The sequence below is a fragment of the Periplaneta americana genome, chromosome 7 (genome assembly GCF_040183065.1).
Source record: "Periplaneta americana isolate PAMFEO1 chromosome 7, P.americana_PAMFEO1_priV1, whole genome shotgun sequence".
In the NCBI taxonomy this organism is placed as follows: Eukaryota; Metazoa; Arthropoda; class Insecta; order Blattodea; family Blattidae; genus Periplaneta; species Periplaneta americana.
Window position 1 is genome coordinate 44,023,772 of NC_091123.1, and position 19,565 is coordinate 44,043,336.

The 19,565-nt window shown below is 36.9% G+C and overlaps 1 protein-coding gene and 1 non-coding gene across 14 annotated transcripts in view; both read left to right on the forward strand.

The window, feature by feature from the left end:
* Window positions 1-19,565, forward strand: part of numb (NUMB endocytic adaptor protein) — an 847,398-nt gene that overhangs the window by 750,077 nt on the left and 77,756 nt on the right. The window lies entirely within an intron of this gene.
* TRNAC-GCA (transfer RNA cysteine (anticodon GCA)) lies at window positions 15,846-15,918 on the forward strand. Its single transcript has one exon. It is a non-coding gene; the product is annotated as a tRNA-Cys (tRNA).

Below are 19,565 nucleotides of genomic sequence, written 5' to 3' on the forward strand. Positions count from 1 at the left end.
GTGCACTCAAAGTTTGGTTTCTGGTGCCTTGTCAGCCCACTTGAGTTGTGTGGATATAAAGAGAAAAATTGGGACGGTGTCGGGTGTAGTTCCTGGATAGCTCAGTCGGTAGAGCATTCATGCGCTAAGCGAAGGGACCCGGGATCGATACCGGGGCCTGGAACAATTTTCCCTTGAAATTATTCAATTATAATTCAGTATTAAAAAAAAAAAAACAAAATTAATTATAAGTAAACTAATTTGTATATTGCATGACCACATTGTAAGAAATATGTGGTAAAAGTTTCAGACTAATTGGTGTAAAGTTGTAGAAGTTAGAAATTTCACCGATCCAAAGCCTTAAAAGGTAAAGATGTCCCTATGACAAGCGAGGAACGCACACAGCATAGCGGGAGGTTAAGGCTTCCACTTTGTAATCATTGGTAGTAATATGGATGTCAGTCGTATTTCCTTGCTGCCTTCACTCACAAGGAAATATCCTTGGTACTCATTTGTCTTAAAGACTGAGTAATCATCGGGGTCATAGTGCGACCAAAAAGATTAGATCAGTCACGGACATTCCTCAGGCGAAGAATATCTTCCATAGAAGACAAAAGCCAAGATTACAGAACTCGTTGGGCCGAATATCTGTCAGAAACTGAAAATGAAAGAATTCCAGAACAGACATATATCTACATACCAACAGAAAGAAGGGGCCGTCCGAGACAGAGATGAAAAACTAAAGTCGGAAGAGGAAAGTTTCCTAATCCGTGAAGTGAAGATGATGATAAATGAACAGTTTCCATGCCAGAAGATCTGTTCGGGATACAAACATGGTTTCTCTAGGTCCAGACTCTCAGTTGACATGAGCTACGGCTCTGCTTAAGCGTTAACAGTGAGGACATGTAGGATCCTAACAGCGGACCTATCGAATATGAAGCGGCACTTTGTTTGAAGCCGGTCATCAAAATTACGGACCCTTGACTCATCTTGATGAACACTCATTTATAGTTCATTGTCTTTGACTCTTCTACATTCTCATGTTTACTTGCATTATATATTGTATGCAAATTTAGCTATGTATTTTTATTGGTCGGTGCCCTTTAGAAGTGACTCATTTTCTCTTCCTTAATGTTCGTATTTTGTTTTCATAGCAGCATTATACTGTATAACGAATCCCTCAACGACGGAATTGATTGGATCATTGTTGTTGCTGCTGTCATGTTTAGATTTTGTAGTCACTTGAAAGTTGTAGATGAAATGTTATGTTGTAAAGCAGGGTTGGAGAATTTCTTTTCCAATATGGCCCATTAAAGTAATTAGACATTCGGGTGGCTGTTATTGAAAAACCTAGAACTATAATTGTTGTAGAGAAGCGTATTTATATTTTTATTACGGCCGAAACCCGGAACTAATAGATGGACCAGTTTTAGTTTGACCAATTTAATTGATGAATGGATGAAATTTAAGTGATTTTATAACTATTTGAGGCTTGACTGGCCTGTTCTAGAACTGATCTAAAGCCGTAGCAAGCAAAAAAACTGACCTCTGGTAGTTCTTTGGATGAATGGATGAAATTCAAGTGATTTTGTAACTATTCCAGGCTTGACTGGCCTGTTCTAGAACTGATCTAAAGCTGAAGCAAGCAAAAAAACTGACCTCTGATAGTTCTATGGATGAGTGGATGAAGTTCAAGTGATTTTATAACTATTTCAGGTTTGACTGGCCAGTTCTAGAACTGATCTAAAGCTGTAGCAAGCAAGAAAACTGACCTCTGATAGTTCTATGGATGAATGGATGAAGTTCAAGCGATTTTATAGCTATTTCAGGCTTGACTGGCCAGTTCTAGAACTGATCTAAAGCTGTAACAAGCAAAAAAACTTACCTCTGATAGTTCTTTGGATGAATGGATGAAATTTAAGTGTTTTTATAACTATTTCAGGCTTGACTGGCCTGTTCTAGAACTGATCTAAAGCTGTAGCAAGCAAAAAACTGACCTCTGATAGTTCTTTGGATGAATGGATGAAATTCAAGTGATTTTATAACTATTCCAGGCTTGACTGGCCAGTTCTAGAACTGATTTAAAGCTGTCGGAAGCAAAAAACCGACTTCTGATAGAACGTCTATTTTTCCATTCTCTTCTAGTTGCTGCCCGCTTGGAACAGCCAATAGGAACTCAATTCGTCACTCGCCTTTCCGGCGCCACAAGACAAATTGAAGATGGCATTACCAAACATAGCCTTAACTCAGTTGTCATCGCAGTGTAAACACTTCCTTCCGAGCTTAACAGTAATACCTGCCTTTTGCGTGTCTTTGTGGGAGAGAGATGCTAGTAGCTACAACGTCCGCTCTGTCCTTGTACCTTTCACGTGCTTCACTAGAGACGTCGGAAGTCGCTTCCTTGACTGCGACATATTTCAGTATTTGTCCACTTCCCGAAATACGAGTCCTTTAATTTCGCATTTTCAGTTCTTATGCAAGTACGAACGAGTATGAAGAAATAAATAATACATTAAAATATTTTGAAAATCATTTCGTAGGAATATTTCTGTGTTCTTCACAGGTTTCCTCAACCAAAAGATAACTCTTCGTTTTCTAGAGATCGCGGTCCAGACATTCTTCATCTTCCATATTTTCTTTCTGCATGCTGTCCCTTAATTTACTCTTCCAATTAGGTTGTGGCCTTCCTCATTTCTATTTTCTTGGTGGTGTCCAGTGGAAGACTAAATATAAAACACAATATATAAATAATGTGATATATATATATATATATATATATATATATATATATATATATATATATATATATATATAATTTTAAACTCATTAGCAGTACTTTCACTTCTGTATGGATGCGAAATCTGGACTTTAAAACAAGGAGACAAATTCAGAATCATAGCAGCAGAAATGAAGTTTTTAAGGAAAACAGCTAAATGCACATAGCAAGATCACAAACGTAATGAACACAAATTAACACATTCACAAAGAACGACTAATTGTCAAATACAGACCACAGGGCAGAAGAAATCGAGGGCGTCCTCTGAAAGACTTCTGGACGACAGGCGGAACGGGCCATAGTTTGATGATGATGATGATGATGATGATGATGATGATGATGATAACAGAAGTACATTTTTATAACATCATACAGTAATTAAGTAAGTACTAGGCCTAGGCCTATACAGTGCATTTTATAATTAAGTTAAGTAAGTGCATGGTTAATTAGAAAATTAGGCTGAAAGTTTGCGTAATTTGGCAACAGCGTGTCTCCGGCTCATGTACGAAAACACACACGTATTCAGTCTGAACAGCAGAGTACCGTCCCCAAAAGTCACTCGAATAGGGTTGCCAGATTTGCTAATGGCAAGAAATAACGATACGTTTTAATCTTCTTATTTAATTTGCAAGAAATCCGTCCAAGTTTTTGAAAAACTGCAGAGGGATGAATCATTCCATATCAATTTCTCTGCTGATAAGAGTAAAAATTAGAATCGTACTGATGGTACTTATCGAATAAAACAGTGTTGGGATTAATATGGTATTCGAATTTTGTTGTACTCTATCTAAGGAATAAGCTGTTAAAATCTGCGCAGTTAAATATTACTTCCATCCAGTAGATAAAAAGATATTAGTATGAAATTAAGTTAGGTTAGAAAATAATGCATGGGAATGTAGGTAGGATGGAAGATAAGGCCTTATGGCCTTAATCCTGTCAGATTAAATAAATAATAAATTAAAAGAAACTTGTTTGTACGTGCAGTAGCAATAGAAACTGCAACAGTTTCTAGATCTAGTCAAGAACAAATTATTAAATTTATTAATTAATAATTGAAGAAAATAGGAAAAGAATGGAGCAAAGACAGAAGGAAATGATAAAGAAAGAAATAGAGTTTGAAAGAAAAGGGAAATGAAATGAAGGAAGGACTTGACGCAAACAAGAAACAAATAATCAGAGGGAGGAAGTATAGAAGTGTGAAATAAAAATCAGTGTAAGAAGGTATGGAAGGGAAAAGGCTATAAAGAAATAGCCTAAAGAAAAAGAAAGAAGGGAAAAGTGTTGAGAGTAAAATAGAAAAGGGCAATAAAAGAAGACAAGAAAAAAGCGAGTCCTTCGGAGAAGTTATTGCACTTAGTGTGCGAGATATAATGCAGAATTAAGATCAAGATTTTTTTTTATCTTGCAACAATAAATTCTAAGTACGATATTTCACGTGCTACCAACGTCAAATAGGTGTTTATAACAAGACGCTTAGGGTTAAGAAGAGATCTTGTGTCTTGAAGCTTAGTTGCCTTCAGTCATAAGGAACACAGGATGTGATCTTCTACGGTGACCAAGTTTAGATTCGTGATCTGTTTGGAGAAGAAACCGTTTCTCGGTGTCGCTGGACCGTACTATCTGCTGAACAATAAAAGAAACAGGATGTGTGTTCTCGAAGAGAATGTCTTGCATCATCCTCAAGTTGGGCGCGGTTTTTACCGTCTTCCTCTCTATTACATACGTAATCGAAAGCTACACAAGAAATTGCGATTTACGGCTTCAGACGTTTACAATATGACTTTCACATTTCAAAGAAGCAACATCCATCGGTTGGTGCTCGGTGTGTCTACTTCATTTTGTGTTACTTTTCTGATAGATAACGTGTCCAGTGAAATTTATGACAGCAAATATGCGTAATCTTAAAGGCATAGATTAGGTTCATTGGGCACTGCGCCTTTATTTTTGTGAGATGATGAACTGCCACAATACATTCACAAGTAATATAGTGTCAATGAAATGTGTTCTATAGTGTCAGTGAAATGTGTATATAGTGTCAGTGAATGTGTCATAGTGCCAGTGCAGTGAGTGAGATGAGAGTAAAGTGAAAGATTATCAGTACCAATGTGAAACTTATATAGGGCCTATACATATGTAGGTTGTAATGTAAAATTAGGTTCACTTATTAATTAGGTTATTTTATGTATTGTTATTAATTGTAATTATTGTGTGTAGCCTAATTGTATTGTGTATTCGTATTATGTTGTGTATATAATTGTATTGTATATCTAATTGTATTGTGTATTGTAATTTTATTGTGTATTGTTTATATTGTGTACACCACTGCCACCCGGTGCTTGCCCACTTGCAGTAGAACTTTCTGGCCATGAGTTAGCATGGCGCAAGACCATGGTTTAAAGGTGCGTTTACACTGGACTTTGTCAAACAAATGTATGTCATTGTATACAATTTGTATGGGATAAAATTTCAGGATATTTGTCTTGGACATTTTGTTCTGGATTCGATAAGATATTATGTGTCAGTTTATCCCATACATTTAATAAAATGTATGTCAGTTTAAGCTTGCATCCCTTTTTTTAATTTCTTCTCTTATTTCTATTGTATAGTCCGTAGAGTATTGTTTCATCTCCCCAATCCTCGAATCTCATTATTATTGTGTTGATCCAGCTAAGCTGATCGAATATCACCACGCCTCCTCTCAAATTGTATATTTCAGTTACACACACACATGCACACAAAATACGTAGATTTTACCGTGTTCAAGTAATACGATTTGGATTATATTCGATATGAATTGTTAGGTGTATCTGTGAAATATCAAACAAAACTTGGCTTGCTTCATAGAAGTTTTCTTTAACATCCACGAAAATGGAATTGAATGGAATAGAATTTCTGGAGGAGACACTACGATTAGTACTGTGATCTTTCACGATCTATTGCGCTAACCAACAAACTAGGCGCATTTCCAAATCCACATCGGCTAACTACACTAAGGTTCGCTGCTTACAGACCGATTATTTAGTCCTGACAGCTCAGCGACACGAAAGAGGGGAAGTAATAGTAGTGGGGAGAGTTCCGGAGTAGAGATAAGTACGAGCGGTCGGTAAAGGAATGCAGTACAGCTTAATTGTACTGGAAACACACCGCTATACCGCACGCATGACATCTGATTGCTCCGAAGGCAAGCGAGTGACTAACCCAAACACCCCTTGGCGTAACTAAATGGACTCGTACTGTATCCAGGTTTCGAGCAGGCAACCCCATTCGTCCCTAGACTAGCCTCCCCCCCCCTCCCGTGCGTCGCCAGCCGGCGTTCGGAGAATGCTTTGTAATTTTAACGAAATGGAGGAACGTTGACGAAATGATGTAGACTAGGTGCCTAATATGGGAAAACGGGAGAACCTCGGGGGAGGGGGGGAACAATTGCGATCTTGTCTGCCACAAATGTCGTTATGGATTTTTCAATGAAAAATCTCAGGTCTGACCGGAATTTGAACCGTTTTTGCGTGACAATCTGAAGGTCTGATCACTCAGCTACCGCAAGGGCAATATCCATGCTAAGTGGATCTACAATATCTCCAAATTGATTATGACGATTAATAAAAGAGTGATGTAATTCCGGAAGAAAGTGCAAGAAACGCTACTTTATTATTTTATAAACATGCGCCAAAGTGACTCATTGCTATAGAGCACTGGGATTATAAGCCGAGGGTCCCGGGTTCAAATCCCGGTCGATCCATCATGTATTGGGCAAACACGTAGTCCAGACAACACAACACTCCATTATCGTCATAATTCATTTCGAGCGTAATGTGGATCCCATGTGTTTGGTGCACTCTGGATTGTCTTTGATGAACTAAGTGGACTATGTTTTTCGGCACTAGCGATATCTATGAGCACATTTGTAGATTCGGGGAGAATAATGGCAAGTTACGGATCCTCTCATTTTGACATAAAAAAGAAACTATTTTATAAATTCATGAAAGAATATTACGAAGAAGCTCTTTTTATTATTATAGATTCTGTTTATGTTCAATATTCGTTACTGCAACAGGATTTTGCGACTGCCTCAGGAACTGCCTTTGTCCACCACATAGGCATAGCTATCCCACTTGCACTCGCAGGGTTTGAACCCGAGTCTCAGGCGTGAAATATGTGTTCCATCACCTTTTACCGTCATATCGTATTTTGAGGTTATTTGCAAGTGTCTAAGCTTTAAAATAATGTCATTGCAGCTTTGATGCTCAACCAACGGTTTCAACTGCAGTGTGTGCTGACTACTGTTGTGGCTGGCTGGTTTTGAAGGGCGGTGTAACTTTACAACCCCCTGCATTAGGGCGGTGCCTTCTCTGGAGCCACCAAAATTGCTCATTGTTCTTTGATATATGACACAGGTTTGATACGGTAGAAACGCTGTTGAGACTGAAAGTAAACACCCAAAAGCATGTTTAACTGAATCTTTGACGTTATTTCATGGCCCCTTTATTATGTCACCGGCAACGAGAAACTTGAGCGACAAGCTGTCTTTTGAAACGGGAATCGTTTGATCTCAGATTAACTGAGTTCGGTCAGAAATTATGCCTGTCTCTGACTAAACTAGTATTAAAGAGACTCACCGAGCGTGTATTATCCTATTTCTTTAAAACTTCGCCAGATTAGAGGTGCAAAATGACCGTGCGACATCTGTTGAAAATATAGGTAATAGTTATTACCTATTATTATTATTATTATTATTATTATTATTATTATTATTATTATTATTCTCGTAGTCGTCCTTTGTGACTCGAAGTGTCAACGTATTCAGTAAAAACATAATGAACCTGGGTACTACCCTGGAGAATAGATCCTTATCTTCCTGCCACACGAACCACGTGTGTAGGGAATTATTACATCTACTCGTACTATTATCCCTTGATATACTAGTTAAATAAAGTAAATACCAAAAGCAACGTATAAAATAAATCGTTAAATTATATACTTTTACACTGCAGAATACAAGTTCTTATTTAAACATCTCTCTTTTATCGCCGTTATGGAATAGCCTCCTAATTGTGTAATAGCAGTAGTACTAGAAGTGGTGTTGTAGTAATAGTACTGGTGGTAAAAGTTAGTAGTAGTACTAGAAGTGATGTAATAGTAGTAGTAGAGCAGTAATAAAATGGTGTAGTAGTAGTGGTAGCACTAGAAGTGGTGTAGCAGTAGTAGTAAAAATGGTGAAAGTGTAGTACTGTTCTCCAACCAGGAGATAAACCGTGAAAGGAATGTGCTTGCTATTGCGTCATCTATTGGAGCGAAGTAGATAGATAATATTAGAGTTATAACGTCAGTTTAAAAATCATGCGCTCTCCTGCATATGTTATTTCCTGTCTGGAGGGACTAAAAGATCAGGAGATTAACAGTGATCTAATTTTGTAACTAAGGTAGTATAAAAATGTGTATATCAGTGTTATGGTTTGTGCTTTGAGAGATAGCCAATAGAGATACGAGTACCCACGTGTATGACCTTATGACATCAACATTCATTCACAGCATCACCCCGCTTCGTTTCATTCCCTGGAGACTTTCTCGTGGTTGGAGTACAGTAGTAGTACTAGAAGTGGTATAGTAGTAGTAGTAGTAGTAGTAGTAGTAGTAGTAGTAGTAGTAGTACTGGTGGTGTAAAAGTTAGTACTAGTACTACTAGTGTAGTAGTAGTAGTAGTAAAAGTAGTGTAGTACTAGAAGTGGTGTATTATTAGTATTAAAAATGGTGTAGTAATTTTTAGTGGGTTATTTTGCGACACTGTATCAACATCTCAGGTTATTTAGCATCTGAATGAAATGAAGGTGAGAATTGCGGTGAAATGAGTCTGAGGTCCAGCACCGATAGTTGCCCAGCATTTGCTCATATTGGGTTGAGGAAAAACCCCGGAATTCGAACCCGGACTACCTGGACTAGTAGTAGTAGTAGTAGCAGTAGTAATAGTAGTAAAGTGGTGGTGTAGTAGTAGTAGTAATAATAATAATAGTAATAATAATAAAGTGGTGGTGTAGTACTAGTAATAGTAAAGTGGTGTAGTAGTAGTACTAATAATAGTAATAATAATAATAATAATAATAATAATAATAATAATAATAAAGTGGTGTAGTAGTAGTAATAGTAAATTGGTGTAGTAGTAGTAATAGTAGTAAAGTGGTGGTGTTGTAGTAGTAATAATAATGATAGTAATAATTATAAAGTGGTGTAGTAGTAGTAGTAGTAATAGTAAAGTGGTATTGTAGTAGTAGTAGTAGTAGTAGTAGTAATAGTAAAGTGATGGTGTTATAGTAATAATAATAATGGTAGTAATTATTATAAAGTGGTGTAGTAGTAGTAGTAGTAGTAATAGTAGTAAAGTGGTGGTGTAGTAGCAGTAGTAATAATAATAAAGTGGTGTAGTAGTAATAGTAAAGTGGTGTAGTAGTAGTAGTAGTAAAGTGGTGGTGTATTAGTAGTAGTAGTAGTAATAATAATAATAATAATAATAATAATAATAATAATAAATAATAATAAAGTGGTGTAGTGGAAGTAAAAATACAAGCAATTTTTCCTCGATCTTGAAGTGTTGATAATGTAGGCAGTCCATCTGCGTAATGCAGCATGGTACGAATTTTTCTCTCCGTTGCGTACTATGGCTATAGTGTCAGACTATATGATGGTAGATGAACACTGTTAATACCATAAAGCGTGCCTGGAAGGGTCATTGTAACGACGTTATGCCGGACGCCATGCTTGGTTCCTTGTTATGACATCGGGCAGGAAGTAAATACGCAGAAAAAATTCTACCATGCACATAAACACAATTATCTGACGCATGTGCGCAGACCGTCCGTCATGACTGCAAGCTGTACCTCGCGTAGGTCGCATAACGTCGCTGCGCCTCCAAAATACGCCGTGTTTTTTAAAAGATTTTGAGGAACAAAGAAAAAAGCATTGCCACTTTTAATTGTCTTGATTTTCAAAGCTACTTTCGGTATACTTTCGTCATTGTTCTGGTAATGATTGAAATTATACCGAAAGTAGCTTTGATAATAAAGGGAATTAAAAATGACAATGCTTTTGTCTTTGTCCTGCAAAATCTTTTTGAAAGCACATAGCGGATTTTGGAGGCGCAGCGATAAGTACACTGACGTATTTACGATAATGCATATTGCATTAACATAAAGATTCCCGTTTGTCAGCTACGTATATCTTGGGTGTTCTGTTTTTTAACAGCTTGATGACAAGTATGCATTTACTGTAAACTTGTTTCTCCTCAACCTGTCTGATTTCATGCCTATTAAACGAATTACCCTCCACGCCTCTGGTTGGCTATAGAACTTGTTTCTGTATTGAGCTCTTCAAGGTCTTGGAAGAAAATAACTTCTTGCAATAAATGTGGAGGGAGATATTTTCAGCTCATACATTAGCGTCTTGTATGAAAATGATAGTGGTGGAAGGTGTAATTCAAGGCTGTCGATGTGTATTTTAAGTAAATTACTTTGTAATTTCCACATGCGTATGTCACAAAGCGATGTCGATGCTGCTTCCAGATCTTACGGTAATCCTTTAGGTGACATTGATAATATCTTATTTTAAGAATTAGATATGTAATTGTTATTATTGTTATTAATTTATATTATTTTTAATTCTTTACTTCTTACTAATAGGCCTATAGAACATTTTTATTGTCTTTATATAGTTTTTTTTATTGTGTGGTTTTGTGATTGCTATTATTCGTCCTAATGTAGGGATAGTTCACTATGCGAAATTAGCCAAGAAGAGATCTTATATGATATATCCTCATAAAATCACTAGAAAAACATTCCAAGGATGTTGCAAATGCAATAGAAATATATGTAACGAACATAGTGTAAGGGTCTGTGAACGGTGTTTTGTAAATGAATGAAAAAGCTCACACTTTTGTAGAATTTGTGATTAGTTTGGTGTTCACAAGAAAAATTATTTCAAATGAAAATGTACTCGTAATATTTAAAATTTATATAGTGTATTAGGATCTGATTTTATTTTGTTGAAACATATAATAGTATTATGAGTTACAAGAGCGGTATGTTGAAGTTTTCATGTTCGAGGAAAAGTTTGAAAAAGCGAAACGTAGTTGAGCTTTTTTAATTTCCGAGAATTGAAAGAAAACATACCTCTCGTGTATCGTACATTATTTTGTGTGAAGATCGTTTATTACATACCTGAAAGAGGAATTTCTTATTAGCTGCAATGAAATCTCCATCTTGGTTTCTGTTCACTGACGGCAAATTTGCAAAACAAAAATATCTATCTTCAACATTGTTGCTTTAAAATGTTTTCTGTGTTTACTATACTCCAGCAGGCCGTGATATACGTCTGTCTTTTTTTTCCCCCAGTCTATGATGAGTCTGGAATCTTGTTGATTTTTTTACGGCTTCCTTAATGTTACTTGCATCACGAATGCAGTAACTTTAGTGGAGTTGTAGAGTTTACTTAATTTTTGCAAATATTTAAAAACAATAATTATTAACAGTGCAATTTAGGTGAAATTGCAGTAGTAAGTTTCCAATTTATAATTATTACTATATTGAACGTCTCTAAAAATAATATGTTAAAAGCCTAAAGCAGTAAAATCAATATGTCACTTAAGCAGTAAGAAGAGGGAAATTGTTATGTGTGTTAGGTTGGGAATACTAAATGTGGAATTTTAGACTTTCCGCGGATTGGTTTTGTGCGGAAACCAAGCACGATCTCGCACAAAAGATTTATAACACCTCCTAAAGTTTTCTAAAGAACTTAAATTAGTGTAGTGACAAGGCATTTTTATCATATAATATTAATTGATTAATACATTTATTCTTTCATTTTGAGCTGGACATTGTTATTTAATAAATGTGTTGACTATTTTAAGTTTTCCATAGTTCCAAGAGAAAAAGAAATCATATTTACTCAATTAATTACAAAGGAGTCTTAGAGACCCCCGTTATGCTTTATTGTATATTCAAACTGTCATAGACCTAGGGTTAAAGAATTGTTTAATATAGTAAATACACCTTCGTTGGATATTATGTACAGATACGGAATTAAAATTTGGAGCGAGTCTTAATGGGAGTCCACCTGTGTGTAGGCAACAATTTCACACAACTGCCCACGAGTAACATATATACAGGGGCTCTTGTTTACTGCACATGCGCAGTGTGTTATAAGCGAAACACAGTAAAGGAGCTCCAAATTTTATTTCCGTATCTGTACAAGAAACTTTAATGTAAAAGAAAGGAAAGCGAGTGGTTTAGTCCATTAAATTAACAGAGAAAAACATATTTCATATAAACAATTTGCATAGTGTACCCTAAACGAGAGACGAAAACTTGGTGTCACCTATGTAAATTAATATTAGTCTATTATATATTTTCGGAATAATCTTGTCCAATTATATGTTGTTGTTGTTTTCTAATGCCAGGCGTTTGACAATAAAGTCATTTGACCTCTTGCACTCCAATATTTTTCAAAGATATTATCATGGCCAGCCACTGAAGCACAGATTTTGAGGTGTTCCGAATCCATTTCTTGGTTTGAGTTGCACAATGGGCAGTTAGGGGACTGATATATTCCAATTCTATGCAGATGTTTGGCCAAACAATCATGGCCTGTTGCCAATCTAAATGCAGCTACAGACGATTTTCGTGATAAATCGGGAATTAACTGTGGATTATGATGCAGAGAGTTCCATTTTTTCCCTTGAGATTGTGTTATCAAATTTTGTTTGTTGAAGTCTAAGTATGTAGATTTAATAAATCTTTTCACAGAGTAATACGTAGATTTAGTAACAGGTCTGTAAGTAGCAGTGCTGCCCTTCTTTACTAATGCATCCGCATTCTCGTTTCCCAGGATTCCACAGTGGGATGGTATCCATTGGAATACAATTCTTTTATTGAGTGATATTAATTGAGAGAGCATTTTAGTTATTTCTGCTGTTTGAGATGAAGGTATGTGTTTAGAGACTATTGATAGAATAGCTGCTTTGGAGTCTGACAATATAACTGCATTCTTAAATTTATTGATGTGTCCAGTTACTGTATATGTATATTATGTATTGCATACAACATAGGGTGTCGTTTTTATGAATATAAAAATAACTAGATGTGTATGCACGCCGGCATGTTTAAAATTAATATTAAAGCGTCTCTTCGAAATTACAAATCATATGACAATTTGAAAGTTGGACTATAGTGCGAGGAAACAACTTTCAATAACTTTACAATAGATGATTTGAGAAGTTGATCACAGATTGCTCCACTGTTCGTTTTATACTTGACAATCTCCCTCGCTTATCGATTGTAAAAAGTGAAGTACTTGAAGGTTATTTTCATCTTCAACTTCATTATCATCACCCTGACAAGTATTGAGTTGGGTGACCAGTTGCGATCTCAATGTGGAGTTATCAAGTAACGAAACTCCCCGATCATGTGATCAGCACATGATTAGAACAATACAGGACTTACACTTTCTCAATAGGCCTACATAAAGAAGATACATCTCCACGTAGTTTTTCATTAGATTTAAGCCTATAGCCAGAAAAGATGTGAAATCATTTCTTTAAGTTGTATTTTCACATTTTCCTTTCGATGACAGATTCGTGAAGTCTATTCGCAAAGCTGATGCAATAGTACCTTCGCCTATATTATAGGCTCTATAATTACTCATATTGCATTTGTTGAACAATGTTAGTCCTCGACCTAGATCATATAAGTAACAGATAACTCATCGCTATGTTAAAATCGGCAGCACTTTGAAGAGAACAACCGCCAGGATCGCCACCCGTCCACCGTAAACGAACACGGGATGGCAGTACAGTCGCAAATGCAGTTAAAATGGGAATTATGACGTGATTCCTTATGTAACAACTAGATGGCAGCGTAGTAAACCTGACAAAAGTTGTTAACGTCAAAGGCTATAAGGCCGACCTATCTGGTTACATATATGATCTAGGTCCTCGATCAGTTAATTCTCTTCATGATAAACACGCGGAGCACCGGACGGAAGTGAATGGCCTTGACTTTTTCTTCCTCTGTTTCGCAAGATTTCATGGAAGTAATCCTGACACATACATACATACATACATACATACATACATACATACATACATACATACATACATACATACATACATACATACATACATACATACATATATACATACATACATATATTCATTTTGATTTACAGTTATCCGTGGCCGAGACCTAAGGAATTTAAAGCCAATAAAAATCTTTGGAATGACTTCTCTGGAGGGAAAAGTACCCATATTTATTACGCTAGTGGTACGCAAGAGAAACCTGAATAAAAGGACTCCAGGCAAAATTTATTTCTTAATTAATATTTGAGGAGAAAAATTCGCTCCGGCGCTGGGGATCGAACCCGGTTCTTGGTTCTACGTACCAAGCGCTCTGACCACTGAGCTACGCCGAATTCAATCCACAGTACCGGATCGAATTCTCCTCCTTCAATGTTTCCCTTTGTGGCCTGACTCTAAGTAAGGCATATACAGTATGTTGACGTATATGTCCAATGTCAACTGCCATTATACTAGGAGCGCACTCAGTTGAGTGATTGTTTGGCCGGGAATCCGCAGTTAAGTGCATAGTAATCTGTACAGATTTTTTTTTATTAATTTGTCCTACAGAATGATATCTGTAATATAGACAATTAATATTCTGTAGGACAAATGAAAAAAAATCTATAATATTCTCATAGCTAGCAGTGCATATGTCAGTACAGATTACTGTGCACTTAACTGCGGATTCCCGGCCAAACTAGTCACTCAACTGAGGTGCACTCCTAGTATAATGGCAGTTGACATTGGACATATACAGGGACATCATTTTATTTTTACTTCAATTTTTATTGTACCTGAGTTTTTTAATGTACTTCACTCCCACCTCCTCTACTAGTAAACTTCCAACCATCTCCATACAGAACCAAGGCCGCGTATGTAGTCAGATTCGCTTTACGGTCACAGTATAGCTACAGTACTGAATTAGTGAATATAGTACGTTCCAGAAATATGTTCGCGTTTTCCAGTGATGAAAGAGCTTTCAATATTGAATCTTAATTTCGCACAGGTACTGTCGTCCGTTTACCTACGTCGCATTCCGGTTTCCCCCACCCTCTTCTGCTCGCCCCTCTGTAAAAGTTAGTGACTGGGCTGTCTTAACTCTTTTCTAGAAACATTAATTTCTGTTAGGAATTGAACGTCTATGTAATATTATACAACTGTTTAAAATAACTTAAATAAAAGGGCCTCGTTAAGTAATTAACTGTCACGTGATTTCCCCCCTTTCTACGATCCTGCGATATAACCACTTGGACGGACAGTGGATAGCATGTCTGAGTAATTTTATCTGTGCGGGTCGGGCAGAACTAAAGATAGAATTTACAGTACGTAAGGTACTCATTTATAGAGTAGGTTCAGAATTATTTCAACATGAGTTACTAGTACGAAGGACGAAACTGATAATTGGAATTATATGCAATAGTCTATAATGCGATAATATGCACAAAATAACTGAAGTCTGTATCGAAATGAACGGCCACCATTTTCAAAAATGTATTTAAATATCCATATTATGATTATTTTTCAATTTAACTTCATTCTCTAAATTGTACGCTAATGTCCTGTAGACAGTATAGTATACACTGCATAATGAATACGTTCGCATGGATAACTCAGTTCGTGAGTAAAAACACTTATTGATAATACTGTGCTGTATTTTGATCAAACAAAAACCCTATGAAAATTATCAAACTCAGAATTGCGATATTTCCTAGCTTACGTAAATGGATGAACTACTTTTCTTCCCTCCTATACCTAGTAAAGTGATTTGTTTGTATTTTACGCAAGTATCATCGAACTTCAGTCGCGGAAGCGGGTAGCAAACGGTGTTTCCGGTGCTCAAACCCTTAATCCAAAGGTATAGCCAGGTTAATATTAAAAATGTTAGTAAAAATAAAATGATGTCCCTGTACGTCAACATATATGCCTAACTTGGAGTCAGGCCACAAAGGGAAACATTGAAGGAGGAGATTCGATCCGGTGCTGTGGATTGAATTCGGCGTAGCTCAGTGGTCAGAGCGCTTGGTACGCAGAACCAAGGACCCGGGTTCGATCCCCGGCGCCGGAGCGAATTTTTCTTCTCAAATATTAATTGTCAATATTACAGATATCATCTTGTAGGACAAATTAATAAAAAAAAAAAAATGTGAAATTTATTTCTGTTTGTCGTCCATGTCAAAATTCAAATTTCATTCTCACCAATACGTTTCAAAGTATCCTTCAATAATGATGATGATGATGATAATAATAATAATAATAATAATAATAATAATAATAATGTTCATACGTATGCCTATTTTATTTTATTTGAATTGAAGAAACTCTTTTTGATGAAATGAAAGTGGAGTAATAGAATGGAACTGACAGGTAAAACTCGAAGTACTTTCAGAAAATCTCTTTACACGTACTGTGCAACCGCACATGAGAATAAGTTTGTTTTATTCTGATTCTTTCCTATAACAAGTCTGTACGGTATTTCTTGTATTTCAGAAACCAGTAGGCCTATACAAACAAGAATGCATGTTCCTGACCATAGTTTGATGCACGCACTTTTCAGGAAATGTTGTTTGTTGTTGTTAAAGGGACGTTGTGCTGCATTATTTTCTGTCGCGTGGAATGAGGTTAATGGAAATAGGCAGTCCAGTTGATGCTGTCAGTTTTCACAATGTCCTTCCACACCTTCGCTTCTGATTCCGATCTTGGAGGTTAGCCAGGAACTAAATAGTTTCCAACCGGTCGGTCGCCTAGCTTCAACATCAGTGTTAATAACACAAACAGATAAAGTTTCTGCAATACCTGTTTGAAAACAAGGCCGTAATAGTGAGTATGCGTTTTGATGAATTTCTACTGTTTATATGAATTATTAATTACATACAGTATCATATATTTTAAGCCACGCAATGGCTTGCAAAAGGCCATTTAATGACAACAAACTGCGAAATAGACGGCAAATTGTCGGTAGAAAAGTAGACAAGGTTGGACTTTTCTTACCACATTAACAACTGTAGACTACTCACACGCATTCCATAACAGTGTTGTTGAATCAATTTCATATTGTGGTATGCCGATAAGCTATTAATGTTTGACTATAATTATTTATTTACTGGCCACCTTTGCTTATTTTAAGATAAGCAAAGGTGGCACAGTAAATAAATAATTATAGTGTTGTTGAAGTTCTTTGCATGCATCTAGAAATAACTGGCACTTCATTGAAAAATATAATATGCACAGAATACTCAGGCTCACTGCTGTGGTTACCTATCGTCTGAATGAGATGAAATTTCAGGGTTCAGCGCCGAAAGTTACCCAGCATTTGCTCTTAATGGGTAGAGGAAAAACCCTGGAAAAAACCTCAACCAGATAACCAGGGTTTTAACCCGGTCCCGCTCGTTTCACTGTCAAGCATGCTAACAGCGGTCCACAGTGGTGGACCGATTGCCGTTTCAACAGGTTTTAAATAGTACTACAACATAGGCCTATTCCAAACATTTTTTATTTTTTTTTTATTTTCCTTTCTTCAAGAAAACTATAATGTGAGTATGTGTGTATCCAATGCCCACCCACTTCACTTGCGTGATTCGGTTCCGCATGCTGCAGATAGATGGCAGAACTGTGACCCATTTTCTATTTGTACACCAATTCGACGGGTCACATTGTACATGATGTGTATCTGTGGAGTTTTATGTCGTGTATTAGGTTGAGTGTATGTGTAAGTGTTCGTGTAAGTGTAGTGTCTGGAATGAGTGATGATGATGAAGATGAGGAAGGGAGAAGGGGAAACCCGGTGCTGGCACGTAGCCTACTCCTGTCGAATAGCACCAAGGGTGCCGCCAGGCTTAACGTCCCCATCCGACGGACGAATCACTATCAACAGTGACATATGCCTTCTCTTCATATGCACTGCGGAGAGATTTGGGATTTAACCTAGGATTTAATCTAGTGATTAGAAGTTGTGCACAGCCAACTCTGCTAGTCCCGAGATAGAAATTTTTATATTAAAATCTCTGACCTCGCCGGGAATCGAACCCGGGCTAATCTGAAGGCTGACACGCTACCACAGAGCTAACTCGGCGGACAAGAAAACTATAATAGTGTAAGTTATTTAGTTTTCTCTTCTAGTTTGTACCTACTTTGTTTCTTGCTTTAATCATAACATTTTTGTTATTCTATAGTGTCCCGCAACGATGCAAAAACATGAGAAATTCTTATACTACGCCCTCCGAACAATCGAAGAAACATGGATATGTAATATAAACATTACAGATTACACCTCTACCATTGTCACGCAACAACATATTGAAAGGCACTTAAAATAGACACTTTTGAACTCTGATTTGTACTATGATCCTTACTCCTTGAAATATAAACGTAAAGTGACTATTTGTCTCTTGAATAAATACTGTATTATCGTCTACCTGGTCGTTACCAGCGCTCGAATGTTCAGATTCATTGAATGCAGTAAGGGTGAGAGTTGTCTGTCTTTAGTTAGTTACTTAGCTATTATCTGTAGATTTCGAATTGGCGGATCAAGGTCACGCACAAAAGTGCAAACCATGCACGAGTCACTGAACTGAAAACTGTGAACTGAAGCACTGGTAATTCCGGCTGTCCCAGCTGACTTTAGTTGAGGAGAATGATCCAGGATTGGAGTAAGCACACGTGGCAAGTGCAGTCTATTGCTTGACCTTGAGCCGCCAATTCGAAATGCAAAGATAATAGTTGTATTATTAGTTAGTACCTCTTTAGTTGGTTTGCTATTTACTTAGGTGGTTAGTTCGTTAGTTAATTAGGCTACTAGTTACTCAGCTAATTAGGTTATAATTTGTTATTTACTTAGCTAGTTATTTGGTAAGCCAATTTTATTAAATTTATTTATTTTTGTTAGTGAGTTATTTAATGGGGTAATTTGTGAGCTGATTAGTTTATGAGCAACTTATTTAGTTATCAAGTTATTATCTCAGCTACGGTAGTTATTTCGTTAGTAGTTTTGTTGGTTAGTTAGTTGCTTTTTAACGTGAAAGATTTAAGTAGGCACTTGTTGCGGAAAAATGTCCGTTACCATTTCTGTAATACTTTACGCGCCGATGCAGTCCGCAGCATGGCGTAGCTACAAATAAAATAACCCTTAATAATGCAACGTGCATATTGATCTTAATTTATTTCACACACAGCATAACCTACAAACATCCAAACACATCCAATCACACAACCACCAACCACTTAAAACTTAAACGTTCCATGCAATTATAGGGATTCTACGCTGTCATCTTTTTTACTGGCCACACTCCGCTTCTGGAACTGTGGAGTAAATCGACGCATTTGGGTGGAGCCTATGACAAGCGAATGGGCGGAGAAGTGTATTGCGGGCTGCATCAGTTGACGGCCGCTAAGGGGTAAGGTGCACGTGAAAGAAGGTGTTAGTTGGGGGTGGCATTTTAGACGCTCGTCTTCAATCAATGCTTTCCCCAGAGCGGTCATTGGACTGGCCCCCCTCCATTCACCACTTGCGCAAAGGACTTGTTTCGGTTCCTTTACTCCACAGATTTTAGACACGGAGTATAGTTAGGGATGTACTCCGTGTCAGGGCGCCGCCTCGGTACTTCTTCCTGCAATCTATGAGCACCCTGCTTCTATATTTTTACATTTTGAAATAACAATAATTGCTGTACTTGCGTCTTACTTTAGCTTTATATTTTATAAGTTTGGATTAGCAAT